Raw genomic sequence first — 20,334 nt, 5'->3', positions numbered from 1 at the left:
GTGCTCAGGTGTGCAGAGATGAACCGTCTTTTGGAAGAAAACAGAGAGCTGCGGCGTGAACTTGATGAGCTGCAGATCTCTGATGGCTTCTTTGGAGACAGTAATGAAAAAGTCAAGTACTATACGGGTCTACCAAACTTGGCAACCTTTATGGCTTTGTTTAATTTTCTGCTGCCTCTCATGTCTGCTCAAAATAAAATTCTCAGTCCATTTCAAATGCTTCTGTTAACCTTCATGCGTCTGAGATTGGATCTGCCCTCAAAACACCTTGCTTATCTCTTCCGTGTTTCACCAAAGACAGTGTACAGAACATTCAATGAAATGCTGTCATTTTTATATGCAAATCTAAAGCGTGCAATTGTGTGGCCAGATAGAGACACCTTGCACAAAATTATGCCTCATCAGTTTGTGGATGCCTTTGGACATAGAGTCACAGTGATTATTGACTGTTTTGAAATTTTCACAGAGAAACCAGCTAATAAATGAATGCAAGATCAAGTACTGTTTCAACTTTATTCTTCTTTTTTTATTCTTCTTTTCACACAAATAGAATTTTGCTTTTTTTAAAGTTACTTTTGAAAAATAACAGCAAAACAAATATAAGTTTCACCATCACTTCAAATATTAACAATGTTTCTGAGGTTGTAAAAATGTGTGTAAAATAAAGAGTGGATTTGAAATTTGAAACAAGTGTTGTTATTATCTTTTCAATCAAGCAGAGAATTTTTGAAAATGCAATACAAAATCTCAAATACATAAATAATGCAGAACAGTGCAAAGCTTCAAATGTTTTACTTTTTCTTCCTCCCTCGTATATAGCAGATTGCTCTTTAGATTAAATTAGAAGATTTTCATTTTCCCAGGACTTGTTTTCACTGTGGTCTGTGGTCTTCCGTAGAGATATTACCTAACAGGTGATATCTGTGAAGAAGACTGCAGATCCCAGTGAAAACAGGCCTGGATAAAGTGAACAGCAAATACAGTGTGCAACTTATCAATGTGCAAAAATTTATAAGTTTTTTCGTTCAGTCTGATGAGCAGCACAAACTGCTCTAATAACTGCAGCTATCTGTGCAACTGCCCACAACATCTGCCTTGTCACTGTAATAATATTATATAATATCGTTCCCTAGCAGCTTTAGAAAGTTTGTCTGGGTAGGGTATAAGTTGCACACTGTATTTGCTGTTCACTTTATCCAGGCCTGTTTTCACTGGGATCTGCAGTCTTCTTCACAGATATCACCTGTTAGGTCATATCACTAAGGAAGACCACAGACCACAGTGAAAACAAGTCCTGGGAAAATGAAAATCTTCTAATTTAATCTAAAGAGCAATCTGCTATATACGAGGGAGGAAGAAAAAGTAAAACATTTGAAGCTTTGCACTGTTCTGCATTATTTATGTATTTGAGATTTTGTATTGCATTTTCATAAATCCTCTGCTTGATTGAAAAGATAATAACAACACTTGTTTCAAATTTCAAATCCACTCTTTATTGTACACACATTTTTACAACTTCAGAAAACATTAATATTTGAAGAGATGGTGAAACTTATATTTGTTTTGCTGTTATTTTTCAAAAGTAACTTTAAAAAAAGCAAAATTATTTTTGTGTGAAAAGAAGAATAAAAAAAGAAGAATAAAGTTGAAACAGTACTTGATCTGGCATTCATTTATTAGCTGGTTTCTCTGTGAAAATTTCAAAACAGTCAATAATCACTGTGACTATGTCCAAAGGCATCCACAAACTGATGGGGCATAATTTTGTGCAAGGTGTCTCTATCTGGCCACACAATTGCACGCTTTAGATTTGCATATAAAAATGACAGCATTTCATTGAATGTTCTGTACACAGTCTTTGGTGAAACACGGAAGAGATAAGCAAGGTGTTTTGAGGGCAGATCCAATCCCAGACGCATGAAGGTTAACAGAGCATTTGAAATGGACTGAGAATTTTATTTTGAGCAGACATGAGAGGCAGCAGAAAATTAAACAAAGCCATAAAGGTTGCCAAGTTTGGTAGACCCGTATAGTACTTGACTTTTTCATTACTGTCTCCAAAGAAGCAATCAGAGATCCGCAGCTCATCAAGTTCACGCCCGCAGCTCTCTGTTTTCTTCCAAAAGACGGTTCATCTCTGCACACCTGAGCACACACAGGTTACATTCTGTCTGTCCTTCCTGACGACCACCTTCTGTGTCATCCTTGGTGTCTGGCCGGCCAACGTTTTCAGCAGCCTTCTGCGTGTCAGTCTGTTGCTGGTTAGGGTTCTCTGTCGCCTCATGTGTAACTTCATCCTGTCGCTGAAGGATTTCATCAGCCTGATGGAGCCCCGTTTCAGTTGCTTGCAGGGCATTCTTTTTCAGCTGTTCCCGATAACCACGTCTTAAAGAGCGTTCTGTGTCTGTTGGTCTGATGTCAGTGTGGCCCAGATGCAGGGATGGAGCCCAGTCTGGGTCAGTTTCCATCATCTCATATGCGGGTTGACCTGTAAAGTAGATGAAAGGTTGAGTGTTTTACACATCTATTCAAAACACTATATAGAGCACCTAAATAACAGAGCCCATTAGATTAGATGTGTTATAAAATAAGATAACCTTATGTGTCCCACAGTGGGGAAATTTGCTATACCGAAAAAGCACAAGTACATCGGACTAGTAAGGCCAGAGGTAAATAAATAAACTGAAAAGCTTACAGGACGAACAAAGGATTATAATAAATAAACTTAAGTAGATTGCACAGGATGAATAAATGCACTGAGTTGGCTGACGAGTGGGTATGTACAGTGTTTTTATATGTACACTGTATTTATATATATTTATTCATAAAAAAAATATATTTGTATTGCAGATTGTGTAAATGATTATATACAGATAATGCATTATTTATTAAATTTTAGCGGTCTAAAAAAGAAATAAATAAAACAAACATCACTTTCCGCTTCTCTTCCACAGCATGTTTCAGTACGTTTACATGAACTCCTGCAACTTTATAAGCAAACCATTTCAGCGTGTTGATTTCTATTAGTGTATATTTATAAGGACTTACCTTTGTGAAAATGCCGAGAGCAAACACGAACATGAGGAGATATTTTATGAAACGTGATGTCTTTCTTTCTTACAGCAGCGACCCACGGAGCCCGACGCCTCTTTGTTAAGTCCTCTGTCTGCGGTCCGTATTTTTTTTCCAAGTGGGGAATACGAAAAACCGTAAGGCCCCATCTGCCGTTTTCTGTTTAGAATTACTATTGCATCCTTTGACGCAGCACCAGTGTCCCATTATTTCCAAAGAAGCAACTAGAACACGTCTGCTCTCTGTTAGTTTTCTTTTGTTTGTTGCTGCTGTCTCTTCACCACAGAAATGGCGCTAACTACCCTAAATGAATTGCGCTTTTGCGGAAGTGACGTACACTGTCACAGACCGATTGTCCTTAACACCAATGCCAGTGTTCAGCTGTTGGGCCTGCTACTCTTAGCATGTGCTCATGTTGGCAGCAGTACTTTGATTTCACACTTCTCAATAAGGTTCTATGCTAGATACATTAGTGGGCATCAGTATTTTAACATTTCCCTTATCTGTCCTCGACTGTAAACAAGTTAAATGCCCTTCTGTGAAGATCCTATATCTCAGCGGCATTTGAAGATTCTTTTGAATAAGACCGCTCCACCATTCTTCTGAGGCCTTTTTTAAAAGCCTTTACATATATACACTTCAATGCATGTATGTAAGTCAGATTTGTCTGAGTTACTCTAATGCTCTAGACTCAGAGAGACTGTTACAGCCTTTGCAGAAACTTTGCTGCAATCTGGTTCTTCAACGCGCTGGATGAGTAGTTGTCCTTAACAGGGGTTAAGGAAGCTAGCCAATTTAGACATGTTGCTTTTGTTTTCCCCAAAAGAAACATGTCTGAATTGACTTGCTTGCCCATCCTCTATAGCCTCTGGAATTCCATTGATGTAGACAATGGGAAAAGCATGTAGCAGTTACTCTTTTTTGCCAAGCACAGTAGGGCTGGGATCGAATGTTCCTGTGGGAGTGTCTGGTGGAGGGTTTTGGAGAGGGGGTTTGCAGCTCTTGGGGATTGGTGCAGCCAAGCTAAACTGCGTCTTTCTCCACAGATGTTCAAAATTAAAATCACAATGAATTGATATCATGGCTTATGGCATAACAAAACCAAGCCAAAACTAATGTATTGGGCTCCCTTATTGAAAACTGAGACACAGTCAAGCAGAGTGGCGCAGCGGAAGCGTGCTGGGCCCATAACCCAGAGGTCGGTGGACCGAAACCACCCTCTGCTAGAGAATGCATTTTGCAACAAGACCCTGTCCTCTCCTTTGGCCTACTCAAAAACTGGTTGTGCTAAAACTTAAGCTATTCTTTCACATTTCCTGCAGTAAGAATGTGTTCACTTTTTCATCCTGCCCATGTCTAAATGACTTGCTTGCCCATCCTCTATAGCCTCTGGAATTCCATTGATGTAGACAATGGGAAAAGCATGTAGCAGTTACTCTTTTTTGCCAAGCACAGTAGGGCTGGGATCGAATGTTCCTGTGGGAGTGTCTGGTGGAGGGTTTTGGAGAGGGGGTTTGCAGCTCTTGGGGATTGGTGCAGCCAAGCTAAACTGCGTCTTTCTCCACAGATGTTCAACATTAAAATCACAATGAATTGATATCATGGCTTATGGCATAACAAAACCAAGCCAAAACTAATGTATTGGGCTCCCTTATTGAAAACTGAGACACAGTCAAGCAGAGTGGCGCAGCGGAAGCGTGCTGGGCCCATAACCCAGAGGTCGGTGGACCGAAACCACCCTCTGCTAGAGAATGCATTTTGCAACAAGACCCTGTCCTCTCCTTTGGCCTACTCAAAAACTGGTTGTGCTAAAACTTAAGCTATTCTTTCACATTTCCTGCGGTAAGAATGTGTGCACTTTTTCATCCTGCCCTACACAACTGCCCCTACACAACACAATCAGCTTTAGACTGATTTAAAAGTCCTTACATATAGAGGAGAGAAGCATTTTGTCACGGAACCAGGCAAAAAACAACACTTACGACACCTGATTGTTAAGGGACTCCAATTTGCATGTGACTTGAGCTGTGCAGCATGGCCATTCCCGAACAAATTAACATTGTGAGGCTTATCCCCTTACTAGCTGAGAAGGCCTTTCAGATGAAGAGTGAAAAGTTCTCAAACAGCAAAACTCAATTGCAGGAGTTCCCTTTTCCTTTTGTGGAGTTACCAAGGCCTGCATGATAGACTCTTTGCACTGCATCTATTTTCTTCTGTTTTACAATTTAAACCATCAAGAAATGATGTTAAGCTCCATCTGCATGAAGTGTGTGACTGGGTGATTGAGCAGAAGACTGTGAGCAAGCACAAAGAGATTTCAGACAAAAGAAGAAGACAGATGAGGTCGTCACACTTGTTATCTATTGAGTTATTTGCCTTACCCCAGCCAAAAGCTGACCATGGTCATGTAAGAGCGTGAAAGAATGTTCCTGTCAAGCTAAAACAAATGCCAAGTGTGTGGCTCAATGTCACAGCCTTCAGGTTGTGAGAGCTATGCGCTGCATAGTGCAGCAAGAATCCCCAAAAGGTCTGCAGGCACCATGGACTCACTGTGCAGCCAGAGTTTTCAGACGGTGACTCCTTGTGTGCACAGGAATTATACGTACGCGTTTTCACACGATGGGACATCTGGTGTACCTGCCCCAGTGGCCTAATGGATAAGGCACTGGCCTCCTAAGCCAGGGATTGTGGGTTCGAGTCCCATCTGGGGTAAATACAAGCACAGAGGTCCAATGGAAGCCTGCCTGCCACATGACATTACAGACTGCAACTAATTGTCCTTAACACCAATGCCAGTGTTCAGCTGTTGGGCCTGCTACTCTTAGCATGTGCTCATGTTGGCAGCAGTACTTTGATTTCACACTTCTCAATAAGGTTCTATGCTAGATACATTAGTGGGCATCAGTATTTTAACATTTCCCTTATCTGTCCTCGACTGTAAACAAGTTAAATGCCCTTCTGTGAAGATCCTATATCTCAGCGGCATTTGAAGATTCTTTTGAATAAGACCGCTCCACCATTCTTCTGAGGCCTTTTTTAAAAGCCTTTACATATATACACTTCAATGCATGTATGTAAGTCAGATTTGTCTGAGTTACTCTAATGCTCTAGACTCAGAGAGACTGTTACAGCCTTTGCAGAAACTTTGCTGCAATCTGGTTCTTCAACGCGCTGGATGAGTAGTTGTCCTTAACAGGGGTTAAGGAAGCTAGCCAATTTAGACATGTTGCTTTTGTTTTCCCCAAAAGAAACATGTCTGAATTGACTTGCTTGCCCATCCTCTATAGCCTTTGGAATTCCATCGATGTAGACAATAGGAAAGCATGTAGCAGTTACTCTTTTTTGCCAAGCACAGTAGGAGTGAGATCGAATGTTCCTGTGGGAGTGTCTGGTGGAGGGTTGGAGAGGGGGTTTGCGGATTGGTGCAGCCGAGCTAAACTCTTTCTCCACAGATGTTCAAATTTAAAATCACAATGGACATCTTTCAGAAATGGCCAAAATTGATATCATGGCTTATGGCATAACAAAACCAAGCCAAAACTAATGGATTGGGCTCCCTTATTGAAACCTAAGACACAAGCAAGCAGAGTGGCGCAGCGGAAGCGTGCTGGGCCCATAACCCAGAGGTCGGTGGACCGAAACCACCCTCTGCTAGAGGATGCATTTTGCAACAAGACCCTGTCCTCTCTTTTGGCCTGCTCAAAAACCGGTTGTGCTAAAACTGAAGCTATTCTTTCACATTTCCTGCAGTAAGAATGTGTGCACTTTTTCATCCTGCCCATGTCTAAATGACTTTCTTGCCCATCCTCTATAGCCTCTGGAATTCCATTGATGTAGACAATAGGAAAGCATGCAGCAGTTACTCGTTTTTGCCAAGCAAAGTAGGGCTGGGATCGCATGTTCCTGTGGGAGTGTCTGGTGGAGGGTTTTGGAGAGGGGGTTTCCAGTTTGAAGCTCTTGGGGATTGGTGCGGCCAAGCTAAAATGCATCTTTCTCCACAGATGTTCAACATTAAAATCACAATGAATTGATATCATGACTATGGCGTAACAAAACCAAGCCAAAACTAATGTATTGGGCTCCCTTATTGAAAACTGAGACACAGTCAAGCAGAGTGGCGCAGCGGAAGCGTGCTGGGCCCATAACCCAGAGGTCGGTGGACCGAAACCACCCTCTGCTACAGAATGCATTTTGCTACAAGACCCTGTCCTCTTCTTTGGCCTACTCAAAAACTGGTTGTGCTAAAACTTAAGCTATTCTTTCACATTTCCTGCGGTAAGAATGTTTGCACTTTTTCATCCTGCCCTACACAACTGCCCCTACACAACACAATCAGCTTTAGACTGATTTAAAAGTCCTTACATATAGAGGAGAGAAGCATTTTGTCACGGAACCAGGCAAAAAACAACACTTACGACACCTGATTGTTAAGGGACTCCAATTTGCATGTGACTTGAGCTGTGCAGCATGGCCATTCCCGAACAAATTAACATTGTGAGGCTTATCCCCTTACTAGCTGAGAAGGCCTTTCAGATGAAGAGTAATCAGTGAGCAGGTGGATGGAGAGCATGGACTAGTGAGAAAGTGATCAGTGAGCAGGTGGATGGAGAGCATGGACTAGTGAGAAAGTGATCAGTGAGCAGGTGGATGGAGAGCATGGACTAGTGAGAAAGTGATCAGTGAGCAGGTGGATGGAGAGCATGGACTAGTGAGAAAGTGATCAGTGAGCAGGTGGATGGAGAGCATGGACTAGTGAGAAAGTGATCAGTGAGCAGGTGGATGGAGAGCATGGACTAGTGAGAAAGTGATCAGTGAGCAGGTGGATGGAGAGCATGGACTAGTGAGAAAGTGATCAGTGAGCAGGTGGATGGAGAGCATGGACTAGTGAGAAAGTGATCAGTGAGCAGGTGGATGGAGAGCATGGACTAGTGAGAAAGTGATCAGTGAGCAGGTGGATGGAGAGCATGGACTAGTGAGAAAGTGATCAGTGAGCAGGTGGATGGAGAGCATGGACTAGTGAGAAAGTGATCAGTGAGCAGGTGGATGGAGAGCATGGACTAGTGAGAAAGTGATCAGTGAGCAGGTGGATGGAGAGCATGGACTAGTGAGAAAGTGATCAGTGAGCAGGTGGATGGAGAGCATGGACTAGTGAGAAAGTGAGCAGTGGATGGAGAGCATGGACTAGTGAGAAAGTGATCAGTGAGCAGGTGGATGGAGAGCATGGACTAGTGAGAAAGTGATCAGTGAGCAGGTGGATGGAGAGCATGGACTAGTGAGAAAGTGATCAGTGAGCAGGTGGATGGAGAGCATGGACTAGTGAGAAAGTGATCAGTGAGCAGGTGGATGGAGAGCATGGACTAGTGAGAAAGTGATCAGTGAGAAAGTGATCAGTGAGCAGGTGGATGGAGAGCATGGACTAGTGAGAAAGTGATCAGTGAGCAGGTGGATGGAGAGCATGGACTAGTGAGAAAGTGATCAGTGAGCAGGTGGATGGAGAGCATGGACTAGTGAGAAAGTGATCAGTGAGCAGGTGGATGGAGAGCATGGACTAGTGAGAAAGTGATCAGTGAGCAGGTGGATGGAGAGCATGGACTAGTGAGAAAGTGATCAGTGAGCAGGTGGATGGAGAGCATGGACTAGTGAGAAAGTGATCAGTGAGCAGGTGGATGGAGAGCATGGACTAGTGAGAAAGTGATCAGTGAGCAGGTGGATGGAGAGCATGGACTAGTGAGAAAGTGATCAGTGAGCAGGTGGATGGAGAGCATGGACTAGTGAGAAAGTGATCAGTGAGCAGGTGGTTCTTTTCCCTAAATCTGATCTCATCCATCGGATTCTGCTTCAAACTGATGAACTCCTTCAGTAGGCAGCACAGAGGTTAATGCCAGGAGCAATATTTGCTCATTGCTGAGGCAAAGATCTGATTGGTTCAGATTCTGTCTGCATCATCTCTTACAGATGTAAACATTTAGGTTTTGATATGGTTGATCATATCAGATTAGATCATGTAAGTAGATGATTAATGGAATCATTTCTAGTTGTTGGTTTGTATTAAGTTACTTTTAGTTCCTATAGTAAATGTTCCAATGGTTATTAATATTGCTTTCAGAATAAACTGTCAGGTAAACCATATTTTATTACCATTCAAGTAGGGATGCAGGATATATCTGATGTAGCATCTGGTATGGGACCAGATGCTACATCTATCTTTAGACCATTGTTCTAAAGATATCAGAGATAGATATTGTTCCTTATGTTCCTGACAGAGCACTTCACTCTCAGCCTGATAACTAAAAGATCTGCCTCCCATTCTATTTTTAGAAATTCTAGGAACCACTAGTAAACCTGCAGATTGAGAGCAAAGTGCTCTGTTAGGAACATAAGGAACAATCAGATCTCTGATATCAGATGGAGCTTGGCCATTTAAAGCTTTATATGTGTGAAGGAGGATTTTAAATTCTATTCTGGATTTAACAGGAAGCCAATGGAGAGAAGCCAGGATAGGAGAGATATGACTTTTTTTTTTTTTTTGTCAGAACTCTTGGCTGCAGCATTTTGGATCAGCTGAAGGCTTTTGTGGACTTCCTGATAGTAAAGATTTACAATAGTTCGGCGGCGATTATTTTGTAAATTTTTTATGGCACTAGTGGGTCATTTTTTCCAGTAGTAAGATGAAAGGAAAGGGTATGGGAGAGACATCTGACCACAGGTCAGATTCAAACCCCAGTCGGCCACATCGAGGACTACAGCCTCTGTACATGTGCAGTGTGTGCTAACCCCTGCACCATCTAAAGATCTTATTTAATGATTAGTTTCTGTGTCAGTCCACCAACCATCAGCTATTCCACTCAGTGTCTCGTCCACAGCCGAAATAAAATAAATTACAAAAAAATCCTAAAGAAGTAAAACATGTTGATCTATTAAATTATGATGGAGAAAAAAGTTACAACATTTAAATGTGGTTTATTTAATATAAGATTTCTCTATTTAAAGTTTGTTACCTAATGACTTGATCTGTGATAATCAAATGTCTTACAGAAACCTGTTGGGAGAGGAGGAATAGCAACAATCTGTCCGTCATACTTATTCAGTCAGTTAATAGTTACAAATTAGTTTAAACATTTAACTCCTGCCCCCCTCCCAAACTGTAAAACAACAAAACCGCTTCTGTTTGTATGTTTGCAGCGTCTATCAGATCCTAACTCTCAAATTTGAGATCAGTTTCAGATTTCATATCTGATTTAGCATTAAATACTGACAGGGTCATCATGGTGGGGGATTTTAACATCCATGCTGACATTGAAAGTGGTAGCTTCAAAGCTAGACCTATTTTAATCTTCATACTTTAGAAATAACAGTATTTCCTCACAACCCTGTCCTATCTGAACCCAGTGCAAACAGCTTATCAGAATTTAACACTAAAGCAGACAGGATGATTTTTATTTTTTTTATTTAGGTCAACATAAATACACTACTGTTACAATGAATCATAGCTCTGATCATTTTAGCATATCTTAAGTCATTTTAGACATATCAACTGTTCTAAAAAAAATTTGATTGTCCCACATTTGATCCCTGCTGATGCAATGTTTAGAGCAAGGGTCTGCAACCTGCGGCTCCAGAGCCACATATGGCTCTTTGGACCCTCTCCAGCGGCTCTTAATAGTGGCTAAAATGTATATAAAGAGCTAAATAATTTACTTTAATATATACCGGTATCAATAGCTTTAGTGTTTTTTATAAGATGGAAAAGAATGAGATTAAAAGAACCAGAAATATGTTTTAAGTAGGGATGCAGGATATAACCGGCCCCCTATCGGTATCTGCCTTAAAACTGATTATCGGACATCGGCCACCCCACCGATATTTAACCTGATATTCGATCAGCTTTCTAAAGTTTCTAAAGTCTAAAAAAAAAAAAATAATAAAATGCTACTTCTTCTTCCTCAAAAACGTCTTTTTTACAGACTTAATAACTACTACACTGCAAAAAACTAAATCTTGATAAGTCATTTTTTCTTAAAATAAGTGCATTTGTTCTTGAATTGAGGAGATAAAAGAGACATTTTGCCAATGAAACAAGACAATTTAGATTTAAAATAAGAAAACACATTTGCATTCTCTTATTTAAAGTGAATATTATCTAATTACCTTATTTTAAGAGTAAAAATAATCATTCCATTGGCAGACTATCTCATTTACCTACTCAAATCAAGGGTAAATACACTTAATTTAAGAAAGTTTTACTTATTTCTAGATCATTTTTCCAGTGTAAAGACGAGGGAAAAATATTGATCGTTTAAAATTTCCCAATATCTTCATATGCTGATATATTGCCATTTAAAAACACCATATCAATCTCTTTTACTAATGAAATGTTGCTATATGTCATCGTTATGCTACGAAATCCCCCAAAAATTCACCAAATGTTGCCATATTTTTATATGTTGATATATTGACGCGGTATCGATCTATTTTACTAACAAAATCAGAATTTGCAAAATATCACGAGAGTTTGTAACAGAACGATGAAATTTCACCAGATTTTGAAAGTAAAAAAGATCGATACCGTGTTTTTAAAAATTAATTTTATTTATTTATTTTTTTTAATTAATTAATTTTTTTATATATATATATTTTTTTATTTTTTTATTTTTTTTTTTACTTTTTTTATTTTTTTTTTTAATAATAAATAAAAAAATAAAAAATACATAAATAAATAAATAAATAAATAAATAAATAAAAATTAATTTGATATTAGCATATGAAAATATATTTGAGTATATTATTTTTCAAAGTGTCAGAAATGGATAACAAAACTGCTATTTTCAATGACTACTTATTTTTGTCCAGCTTTAACATCGGTATCGATATCGGTTATCGGCTACATGAGTTTTAAAATATCGGCATATCAGATATCGGCCAAAATCCCAATATCGTGGATCCCTAATTAGCTAGTAAATTATATTTTTTAACATTAAAAATAAATGAATTTTTGATTGTTTGAGATGGCAACAACTAATTTCCTATATAAGATTAAAAGAAAAAAAGGTTTTCTAGTAAAATTCATGTTATATTTTGCGGCTCTACACAACTTTTCCGTGGTCGAACTCTGGTCAAAACGGCTCTTTGAATCGGTCTGTGACAGTGTACGTCACTTCCGCAAAAGCGCAATTCATTTAGGGTAGTTAGCGCCATTTCTGTGGTGAAGAGACAGCAGCAACAAACAAAAGAAAACTAACAGAGAGCAGACGTGTTCTAGTTGCTTTTTTGGAAATAATGGGACACTGGTGCTGCGTCAAAGGATGCAATAGTAATTCTAAACAGAAAAGAGCAGATGGGGCCGTACGGTTTTTCGTATTCCCCACTTGGAAAAAAAATACGGACCGCAGACAGAGGACTTAACAAAGAGGCGTCGGGCTCCGTGGGTCGCTGCTGTAAGAAGGAAAGACATTACGTTTCATAAAATATCTCCTCATGTTCGTGTTTGCTCTCGGCATTTTCACAAAGGTAAGTCCTTATAAATATACACTAATAGAAATCAACACGCTGAAATGGTTTGCTTATAAAGTTGCAGGAGTTCATGTAAACCTACTGAAACATGCTGTGGAAGAGAAGCGGAAAGTGATGTTTGTTTTGTTTATATCTTTTTTAGACCGCTAAAATTTAATAAATAATGCATTATCTGTATATAATCATTTACACAATCTGCAATACAAATATATTTTTTTTATGAATAAATATATATAAATACAGTGTACATATAAAAACACTGTACATATAAAAACACTGTACATACCCACTCGTCAGCCAACTCAGTGCATTTATTCATCCTGTGCAATCTACTTAAGTTTATTTATTATAATCCTTTGTTCGTCCTGTAAGCTTTTCAGTTTATTTATTTACCTCTGGCCTTACTAATCCGATGTACTTGTGCTTTTTCGGTATAGCAAATTTCCCCACTGTGGGAAACATAAGCATATCTTATTTTATAACACATCTAATCTAATGGGCTCTGTTATTAAGGTGCTTTATATAGTGTTTTGAATAGATGTGTAAAACACTCAACCTTTCATCTACTTTGCAGGTCAACCCGCATATGAGATGATGGAAACTGACCCAGACTGGGCTCCATCCCTGCATCTGGGCCACACTGACATCAGACCAACAGACACAGACCGCTCTTTAAGACGTGGTTATCGGGAACAGCTGAAAAAGAATGCCCTGCAAGCAACTGAAACGGGGCTCCATCAGGCTGATGAAATCCTTCAGCGACAGGATGAAGTTACACATGAGCGCGACAGAGAACCCTAACCAGCAACAGACTGACACGCAGAAGGCTGCTGAAAACGTTGGCCGGCCAGACACCAAGGATGACACAGAAGGTGGTCGTCAGGAAGGACAGACAGAATGTAACCTGTGTGTGCTCAGGTGTGCAGAGATGAACCGTCTTTTGGAAGAAAACAGAGAGCTGCGAAAGTTTTACTTATTTCTAGATCATTTTTCCAGTGTAAAGACGAGGGAAAAATATTGATCGATTAAAATATCCCAATATGAAGCTCTAGCGGAAATTCAATTGAAGAAACTCTGGCTTACCTCCATCCAACCAGAAGCTGATCCGTCTCCGAAACGAGCCAATCGGCTCCGAACTATTCCTCCACGAAGCCAATCAGCGTTCTGCCTCCACTTTATAAACTCTCCAAAGTCTCATCCCAGTCCCGCTATCCTGCAGCACTATGTCGGATTTTGATTCAGATGACAATTCTCCCACCTCCATCCCCTTCTCCGCCATCGCAACTGGTTCGTCATCCTCGACACGTCTCCACCTTAACCTCATCAGAGAGTATTGATCCCAGTTGGCACCATCCCTCGTCTCACTGCATTGGTCCGGCAGAAGACCACCATGTTGAGCCCGGTTCTGCCAGAGGTTTCTTCCCAAAGGGGAGTTTTTCCTCTCCACTGTCGCTTCATGCTTGCTCATCATGGACTGTTCACGGTACCTGCACCACCAAGCAGGACCTCATATCCCGAGTCTCTGATTGGAGCCCCGGCGTCAGCTCCCTCAGTCTTCCAGTCCCGATTCTGCTCAGCAGATCACCTTGTCAACCAGCCCATATTGAACCACCACCAGTTTCAGGCCGGGGGAACTTCCCTATTCTCATTCATCTACTCATGCATGTTAAGCATAATTCAGCATGTACGTTCCTTCCGAGGTCTGAGCGCCAAAGACTATACTTTCTCATCAATAAATCTCTTCTAATTATCTTCTTCTCTGTGTGAGTTTTTCAGATTGAAATCTTCATATGCTGATATATTGCCATTTAAAAACACCATATCAATCTCTTTTACTAATGAAATGTTGCTATATGTCATCGTTATGCTACGAAATCCCCCAAAAATTCACCAAATGTTGCCATATTTTTATATGTTGATATATTGACGCGGTATCGATCTATTTTACTAACAAAATCTCACAAGAATTTGCAAAATATCACGAGAGTTTGTAACAGAATGATGAAATTTCACCAGATTTTGAAAGTAAAATAGATCGATACCGTGTTTTTAAAAATAAATTTTATTTATTTATTTTTTTTAATTAATTTATTTTTTATATATATATATTTTTTATTGATTTATTTTTATTTTTTTTACTTTTTTTATTTATTAATTTTTTTAATAATAAATAAAAAAAAAAAAATAAATAAAAATTAATTTGATATCAGCATATGAAAATATATTTGAGTATATTATTTTTCAAAGTGTCAGAAATGGATAACAAAACTGCTATTTTCAATGACTACTTATTTTTGTCCAGCTTTAACATCGGTATCGATATCGGTTATCGGCTACATGAGTTTTAAAATATCGGCATATCGGATATCGGCCAAAATCCCAATATCGTGCATCCCTAATTAGCTTGTAAATTATATTTTTTAACATTAAAAATAAATGAATTTTTGATTGTTTGAGATGCCAACAACTAATTTCCTATATAAGATTAAAAGAAAAAAAGGTTTTCTAGTAAAAGTCATGTTATATTTTGCGGCTCTATGTAACCTGCATAAAATAAGAACCCGTATTTTATTTTGGCGGGTCAAATTGATAGCACCCTTTAAGTTCCGGGTCACAGGTGACTCAGATCTGAATAGCTGTTGCTGCTGTCGCTGTGGCTAGCTGCTCGTCTCGGCGTCTTCTAAACTAATAGAAGTAGTGATGGGTTGATGAGGCGTCATGAAACGTTTCGACACATTACCAAACTGTGTCGATACTGTGTCACTGAATACTGACACCTGCTGGACATTAAAAATCCCTACAGGCAACCTAGTTGACACAGTTAACTGACACTGATTTGATGACCTATCATATACAATAATATGATGCAATTCATTGTATGATGCATTGTATTATTATTAAAACATATTTGATATTTTAGACACAGTCAATGAATAATGAGAACCTGCATCATAATGTAATAATCTCTAAGTAAACATGTAGTAAATGAAGATGCTTGTTCACTGGTATTTTTTTTACAATTTTTTATTCAAAAAAAAAAAGTTGTTGCAACGTTTTGAAATTCAGTCTGTTGCGCATTTTTAATATTAGTTCTCCAGCTGTGGAAAACACCCGCTCACACGGCACAGATGAAGCTGGAGTGCACAAAAATTTTAAGGCCAGGCGGAGGAGGTTTGGATAAACGGTCCTTTAGTTTTTCCAATATACAAGAGGATCCTGGGACCTCGCAATATTGCCCTCTGCCATGTATCTCTGCACCTCAAGGATGGCATCAGCTGTGGCACTTTTGGTCTGCCTCCCCACTTCGAGATCAAAATGTTCCCAAAGGTAATCTTAAAAAAAAAAAAAAAAGTATTTTAGTACATGATTTACAAACAACAAAGAAATGATGCTCAATATCATGCCTGAAGTGGGGGCAGACAGCTGTTGTGAAGATGTTCACGGCTGGGGCTCATTTGAGCTTCCAACAATTGAGGCACATTCTGTCCGCAGCCTGCTGTACTTCCATTTTCACTCGTTCCCGTTCCTCCTCGTACTTTTTGGCCAACAGTTGTTTGATGATCTGAAAACCACACCAAGTCAAACCAGAAGAAAATCAATATATTTAAAATAAATTTGATGAATAAACTACCACTTTAGATAATTTCCACACAAATCTTTCTGGTTGGCAAAACATATGAGGGCTCAAGGAGCTGAACCAGCTCCCTGAACCCTTCATTCTCCACAACAGCGAGGGGCTGGCAGTCCTTTACAATGAAATTAAGCACAGCCTCATCAAGCATCTGCTTCCTGGAAGCTTGATGGTTAAAAATGAGAAAGTGTAAATTATTCAGAATTATCAATAAAACAAAGTCAGTAAGTTGTAAAATACCTGTATACCTGAGTTCATCATGGGTGTATCATGGATTTCACTCTCATGCTTGTCCCTATAATGCCTCAGCATTGAGGAGGTGCTGTTATTTAAATATGCAAGCTCTGTTGAGCAATTGCGACATTTAACCTGTAGAAAATAACACGAACAGTAAACTAAAGGTCACTTTGAAATGAATTTCTACTCAGAAAATAATATGGAAACTCTGAGAGGAACAGGATGAAACAAGGAAATTAAAACAAATACCTTATTTTCTGAAATGACATCAAAGTGGTCCCACAAGGCAGAAACCTTTCTTTTTGCTTGAGGAAGCTCCATAATTTTTGATGAATTTTATATTCGCAAAACACCCCAGATTGTTTTCTTCTTCTTCTTCTTCTTCTTCTTCTTCTTGTTTTATGGCGGTTGGCAAACAATTAAGAGGTGCATTACCGCCACCAACCAGTAATGAGTGTGGATCAAGACAGACATGCTCAAAAAATAAAAAATAAAAAAGGGGAAAAAACCTAAATTCTTTTCACTAAACCTGTAGCCAATAAATAACGAAAAAGTAATCTTCCTTTAAATCTTCTTCCCACTGTTTTTGCCAATCTTCTTGGATCTTTCTTTTAAAAACTTTTAACTTCTATTTGACTCATATCAATTTTTATATCACTCTTACTTTGGTTTATTGCCATCTGCCTCAAGTTTTTGTATAACTTGATCCAACGACATATTCCTCATCCCCAAGAATTTCTCAGCTCCTTTAACAATGATTTTGATGTTCTCATTTTTATGTTTAACCTGGTCCGTGCAGTTAATAACATAAGCCACAAACAAAACAAGTTTGTCAAAGTCAACAGGGTTATAAACCCTGGCATGCTGCTCTGGTTCTCGCCTTAATACTTGAATGTTACTCACAGTTTCCTTTTGCTTTTCCTGAACCTTCTTTAACGCCTCAGCATAACTCAGATTGTTTGTTGATTTCACTTTTTGAACCTCAACTGCTTTCTTCCTAACTTCACACCCTCCATATGTCGCCCTGTGCTCTCCACCACAATTACAGCATTTAACCTGAGTATTTTCACCACATTCTTGTATTTTGTGCTCCCCTCCACATTTAAAACATCTCTGTTTGCCCCTGCACACTGCAGCAATGTGACCATATCTCTGACACTTGTAACACCGAAGTGGAGGAGGAACATAAGGCCTGACTGGATAGCACATGAAACCCACTTTAACTCTCTCTGGGATTTCTGGAGTAGAAAATTTCAGAAGCACAGATAAGCTGTCAACTCTCTCATTGTTCACTGTTTTCTGCAATCTCTTTATATCAATGACTTCAACATTATGGATGTTATGCTTTAATCTCTCCAGATCTTCATTAACCGGAATTCTGTAAATAACTCCTCGGGAATCTTTCTTTTCACCCAACACTCTTTTACTCTCCACTCTTTTCTTTCCAATGCTTTCAACACTCATTGCTTTCCTTTTATGCTCTTCTGATTTACAGACAATTAGCAAGTTTCCATCTCTCAGAGTTTTAGCCATTTCAACTTCCCCCACTTTCTTTTTTAGCTCATTAGAGACTGTTACTGGGCTCAGAATAATATTTTCATCTTCCTTTCTGAATTTTAATATTATCTTCACCTCTTCTTTCATGATTTTTTTACGTACACCCTTGCTTCCTTCATCTGTGCTTTCGTCTTCAAGGTTTCTTTTGATTCCTGAATTCTCACAAGTTCTGCCCGCTTCACTACTTTTGGATTTTCCATTTCTCCGGTAACTACCAACTGGCATCCAACTATCCATATCCGAATCACTTCCTAGCTCTTCCTCATCCTCTACAACTTGAGCCGCCGTCTTGATCCCACAAACTGGCTTTTGACTCGGATCAGTGTCATTGTCATCGTCTCCTTCTTCCGACGAGGACCCCCAAATTATTTCACCGTTTGAGTAGGCTACAGGACTTGGCATCTGTTTTCTTCGGCGACTAGCTCGACCACGCTTCCTCGACGCTCCGCACCGCACCTCCTTTTTCCAACCTACTGCCCCCCAGATTGTTTTGGCAGATGCGCTTCCTTATAAAGGCTTGTCAATCAGTTCGAAACATCGGTCACGTGACCGATACAGGAACTGTTTCGGTCACGTGACTTTTCCGTAGCGATACACACGTCGACACAGGTTTCGCTCTATGAGACCGACACATGCGCCGACGTATCGGTGCTGCCCGACCCATCACTAAATAGAAGAATACGGCTGGATCAAGGCTTACTAAGACAGCCGAAGGATTTAACTGAGTGTTTTCTGTCGACCGCTCGACGGTGAGTCGTTTAATTTACGTATTTTGTTTTTCTTTAGAAATAGAAATGCGGTGGCGACACGCCCACTAAATTTGTGCATTTAAAGATTGAAAAGTATATTTATTGACTTAAGGGTCATTTTCTTTTGTTAATTTTGTGGCCGAATGGATTATATGTTGTTAAAATATTAAATAGGCCTTTTGATTTTTGTAGATTCATCCTTTTAGGACGGTTTCAGTTACTTTTTATTAAATTTTGCTAACAGCCTACAGAAATCTGGGCTTAGACATATTTTTTTTTTTTTGTGAGGAATAAGAGGAAAAAAACAATTCTTTTTTTGAAATGATATGGAAGTCAATTAAGTTTAATTGACTGCGTCAATTAAACCTAGATGGAATTTAAAAAGTGCACTTTACTTTGATCTGTACCGGTAACTTTACTTTGATCTGTACCGGTAACTTTACTTTGATTTGTACCTGTAACTTTAATCTGATCGCGATCTTTAATTTAAATTCATGAGAAACACTTATTGAAATGAAGTTATTTATTTATGTTGTAATTGTTGAATGTTTATTTATTTTGAATAACATTTGAACAATGTTTAAATATGATAGCTAATTTGTATTTTTATTTATGACCTTGTTTAGGTCAGGTTTTTTTCACCCCCTGTGTCACGTCAGGATGGCGAGCTACCGGATCACCGCAGCTTCGCGGTAGGATTTACATGAACCAAGTTACTTTCTCATTCTGAACTTATTTGCTTTGGGTTATGGACAAGAAAAACCCTACAACAATCAGACATTGATTGATGAACCGTTGAATCACTCTAGATTCATGAATGGACTAAAAAGGAAACTCTTGGGTGACATAAGGGTTTATTGTTTTTGTTGCTGAGTTGTTTGTCTTTTTTTTTTTCCCCTTGTCGTGTTTTTGGTTATATTATAGAAAATCACTGTTATTATAAATATTATTAATATTGCATATCTTCCTATATATATAAAAAAAAACTCAAACTTGAATACAATAATTTAAGCATACTTTTGTCTAATGGTATTTTGTTCACACCCACGGGCTCCATAGGCGAACCTATCTGAGTGCCTATTATAACTGGCTGCAGTCAGGCGCCTAGCCTTAAATAAGCGTTACACGTGGCGAGCTAGCCAGGAGCTTGTGTGTGTGAACATTTTTTTTTTTTTGGGCTATTTCTCATTTTGAACATTTATTTCAGTTGTAGGAATAGGAAATTCTAAGTAAAATATTCAACTTTTTCAAAAGGTAAAATAAAGAATACTTAATAAAAAAAAAAACATGATGGATATTGTTGAGCAATCTGGTATAAATGTATCACAGTCTGTGATGATTACTGGTGCTACCGATACCAAGGTTGATGAGGAAATACTTAATTGCTTAAGTAGATACGGTAAACTTAACCGCACTTTATATGTAACTGATTCCTCAAGCACGTTTTTTAAAAACCTGATCGTTGAGTTTGCAGATTTAGCTGCTTTTTCCGCACTACAACCGCTTCTACCTTATACTTACACCTCTCAAACAAATACTGACCGAGTGTTTTGTGTCACCGCTTTGGCATTCGAGTAT

At 39.0% G+C, this 20,334-nt stretch overlaps 1 long non-coding RNA gene and 1 other non-coding gene across 2 annotated transcripts; both read left to right on the top strand.

Annotated features, from left to right (window-relative positions):
• The first annotated feature begins 5,711 nt into the window (after positions 1-5,711).
• Positions 5,712-5,784, top strand: trnar-ccu. The gene has a single exon. It is a non-coding gene; the product is annotated as a tRNA-Arg (tRNA).
• Positions 5,785-18,714: 12,930 nt separating this feature from the next.
• On the top strand, positions 18,715-19,650 carry LOC119775770. Its single transcript, XR_005279701.1, has 2 exons — positions 18,715-18,756; positions 19,383-19,650. It is a non-coding gene; the product is annotated as an uncharacterized LOC119775770 (long non-coding RNA).
• Positions 19,651-20,334: the final 684 nt, after the last annotated feature.

Source organism: Cyprinodon tularosa, unplaced genomic scaffold (assembly GCF_016077235.1).
Source record: "Cyprinodon tularosa strain WSP-4 unplaced genomic scaffold, ASM1607723v1 ctg893, whole genome shotgun sequence".
In the NCBI taxonomy this organism is placed as follows: domain Eukaryota; kingdom Metazoa; phylum Chordata; class Actinopteri; order Cyprinodontiformes; family Cyprinodontidae; genus Cyprinodon; species Cyprinodon tularosa.
Note: the sequence above shows the minus strand (reverse complement) of the source record. Positions and strands in the feature narration are given on the sequence as shown.